The 2,500-nt window shown below is 47.4% G+C and overlaps 6 non-coding genes and 3 pseudogenes across 6 annotated transcripts; all 9 read left to right on the forward strand.

Annotated features, from left to right (window-relative positions):
- Positions 1 to 67: 67 nt before the first annotated feature.
- On the forward strand, positions 68 to 186 carry LOC138540222 (5S ribosomal RNA). The gene has a single exon (XR_011288277.1). It is a non-coding gene; the product is annotated as a 5S ribosomal RNA (ribosomal RNA).
- Positions 187 to 292: 106 nt separating this feature from the next.
- On the forward strand, positions 293 to 411 carry LOC138550555 (5S ribosomal RNA). The gene has a single exon (XR_011294305.1). It is a non-coding gene; the product is annotated as a 5S ribosomal RNA (ribosomal RNA).
- Positions 412 to 504: 93 nt separating this feature from the next.
- Positions 505 to 623, forward strand: LOC138548225 (5S ribosomal RNA). The gene has a single exon (XR_011292035.1). It is a non-coding gene; the product is annotated as a 5S ribosomal RNA (ribosomal RNA).
- A 106-nt stretch (positions 624 to 729) lies between these two features.
- On the forward strand, positions 730 to 838 carry LOC138546948 (5S ribosomal RNA; annotated as a pseudogene).
- Positions 839 to 1,308: 470 nt separating this feature from the next.
- On the forward strand, positions 1,309 to 1,427 carry LOC138538978 (5S ribosomal RNA). Its single transcript, XR_011287059.1, has one exon. It is a non-coding gene; the product is annotated as a 5S ribosomal RNA (ribosomal RNA).
- Positions 1,428 to 1,533: 106 nt separating this feature from the next.
- LOC138540223 (5S ribosomal RNA) lies at positions 1,534 to 1,652 on the forward strand. Its single transcript, XR_011288278.1, has one exon. It is a non-coding gene; the product is annotated as a 5S ribosomal RNA (ribosomal RNA).
- Positions 1,653 to 1,758: 106 nt separating this feature from the next.
- Positions 1,759 to 1,877, forward strand: LOC138540954 (5S ribosomal RNA). Its single transcript, XR_011288977.1, has one exon. It is a non-coding gene; the product is annotated as a 5S ribosomal RNA (ribosomal RNA).
- Positions 1,878 to 1,983: 106 nt separating this feature from the next.
- Positions 1,984 to 2,088, forward strand: LOC138545497 (5S ribosomal RNA; annotated as a pseudogene).
- Positions 2,089 to 2,194: 106 nt separating this feature from the next.
- LOC138545270 (5S ribosomal RNA) lies at positions 2,195 to 2,303 on the forward strand (annotated as a pseudogene).
- The last annotated feature ends 197 nt before the right edge of the window (positions 2,304 to 2,500 follow it).

The following is a 2,500-nucleotide window of genomic DNA, read 5'->3' on the forward strand; positions in this document are numbered from 1 at the left end:
TTGCCTTTTAAAACTGCAAGGTCTAGCCGACTAGATGCTTAAAAGTACAAAACTCACTAGGCCCAGAGCCTACGGCCACACCACACTGAATGTGCCTGATCTCGTCTGATCTCAGAAGCTAAGCAGTGTCGGGCCTAGTTAGTACCTGGATGGAAGACCGCCTGGGAATACCAGGTGCTGTAGGCTTTTTTGTACTCCAAGTTCAGGAAGTGAGCCATTTCTCAATTGCCTTTCAAAACTGCAAGGTCTAGCCGACTAGATGCTTAAAAGTACAAAACTCACAAGAACCAGAGCCTACGGCCACACCACACTGAATGCGCCCGATCTCGTCTGATCTCGGAAGCTAAGCAGTGTCGGGCCTCGTTAGTACCTGGATGGGAGACCGCCTGGGAATACCAGGTGCTGTAGGCTTTTTTGTGCTCCAAGTTCAGGAAGTGAGCCATTTCTCAATTGCAAGGTCTAGCTGACTAGATGCTTAAAAGTACAAAACTCACTAGGCCCAGAGCCTACGGCCACACCACACTGATTGCGCCCGATCTCGTCTGATCTCGGAAGCTAAGCAGTGTCGGGCCTAGTTAGTACCTGGATGGGAGACCACCTGGGAATACCAGGTGCTGTAGGCTTTTTTGTGCTCCAAGTTCAGGAAGTGAGCCATTTCACAATTGCCTTTCAAAACTGCAAGGTCTAGCCGACTAGATGCTTAAAAGTACAAAACTCACTAGGCCCAGAGCCTACGGCCACACCACACTGAATGCGCCCGATCTCAGAAGCTAAGCAGGGTCAGGCCTAGTTAGTACCTGGATGGGAGACTGCCTGGGAATACCAGGTGCTGTAGGCTTTTTTGTGCTCCATGATTAGTAATTGCGCAACTTCTCAATTATTTTTCAAATTTGGTATGTTTCCAAAATAATTGTATCCCGTTTTATAGCGGAAATGTTGGACAACATCATGAGGGCTGGAGCTACCTTTTTACATAGAATTAGCATACAGGTAGTGTGTTCATGGGTAATAAATCGACTTTCACATGTAATGCAGTACAGAGAATATTGAGTCCTTCAAGAGGCATGAAAGAAAACCATTATTGTGTTGATTGTTCTCTCCACCTCCCTGCAACAGACACAGGATGGATGAATTAAAGTTATCCTACCAGACATAGGAGTCCTGAATGGGCCCACCAGTCTTATATATCTCGCCTGATCGAGCCTGATCGAGCGATGAGCGATGAGCGTGGTATCATGTTGCAAGTGGCTGCATGGCTTAGCTTACTAAATGCAAATGCATAAGAGTAATATTCTTAGCATTCCTACAGCCTACGGCCACACCACACTGAATGCACCCGATCTCGACTGATCTCGGAAGTTAAGCAGTGTCAGGCCTAGTTAGTACCTGGATGGGAGACCGCCTGGGAATACCAGGTGCTGTAGGCTTTTTTGTGCTCCAAGTTCAGGAAGTGAGCCCTTTCTCAATTGCCTTTTAAAACTGCAAGGTCTAGCCGACTAGATGCTTAAAAGTACAAAACTCACTAGGCCCAGAGCCTACGGCCACACCACACTGAATGTGCCTGATCTCGTCTGATCTCAGAAGCTAAGCAGTGTCGGGCCTAGTTAGTACCTGGATGGAAGACCGCCTGGGAATACCAGGTGCTGTAGGCTTTTTTGTACTCCAAGTTCAGGAAGTGAGCCATTTCTCAATTGCCTTTCAAAACTGCAAGGTCTAGCCGACTAGATGCTTAAAAGTACAAAACTCACAAGAACCAGAGCCTACGGCCACACCACACAGAATGCGCCCGATCTCGTCTGATCTCGGAAGCTAAGCAGTGTCGGGCCTCGTTAGTACCTGGATGGGAGACCGCCTGGGAATACCAGGTGCTGTAGGCTTTTTTGTGCTCCAAGTTCAGGAAGTGAGCCATTTCTCAATTGCCTTTCAAAATTGCAAGGTCTAGCTGACTAGATGCTTAAAAGTACAAAACTCACTAGGCCCAGAGCCTACGGCCACACCACACTGATTGCGCCCGAGGAAGCTAAGCAGTGTCGGGCCTAGTTAGTACCTGGATGGGAGACCACCTGGGAATACCAGGTGCTGTAGGCTTTTTTGTGCTCCAAGTTCAGGAAGTGAGCCATTTCACAATTGCCTTTCAAAACTGCAAGGTCTAGCCGACTAGATGCTTAAAAGCACAAAACTCACTAGGCCCAGAGCCTACGGCCACACCACACTGAATGCGCCCGATCTCGGAAGCTAAGCAGGGTCAGGCCTAGTTAGTACCTGGATGGGAGACTGCCTGGGAATACCAGGTGCTGTAGGCTTTTTTGTGCTCCATGATTAGTAATTGCGCAACTTCTCAATTATTTTTCAAATTTGGTATGTTTCCAAAATAATTGTATCCCGTTTTATAGCGGAAATGTTGGACAACATCATGAGGGCTGGAGCTACCTTTTTACATAGAATTAGCATACAGGTAGTGTGTTCATGGGTAATAAATCGACTTTCACATGTAATGCAG

Source organism: Ambystoma mexicanum, unplaced genomic scaffold, assembly GCF_040938575.1.
Source record: "Ambystoma mexicanum isolate Mex_15411 unplaced genomic scaffold, UKY_AmexF1_1 Mex_scaf10, whole genome shotgun sequence".
Classification (NCBI taxonomy): domain Eukaryota; kingdom Metazoa; phylum Chordata; class Amphibia; order Caudata; family Ambystomatidae; genus Ambystoma; species Ambystoma mexicanum.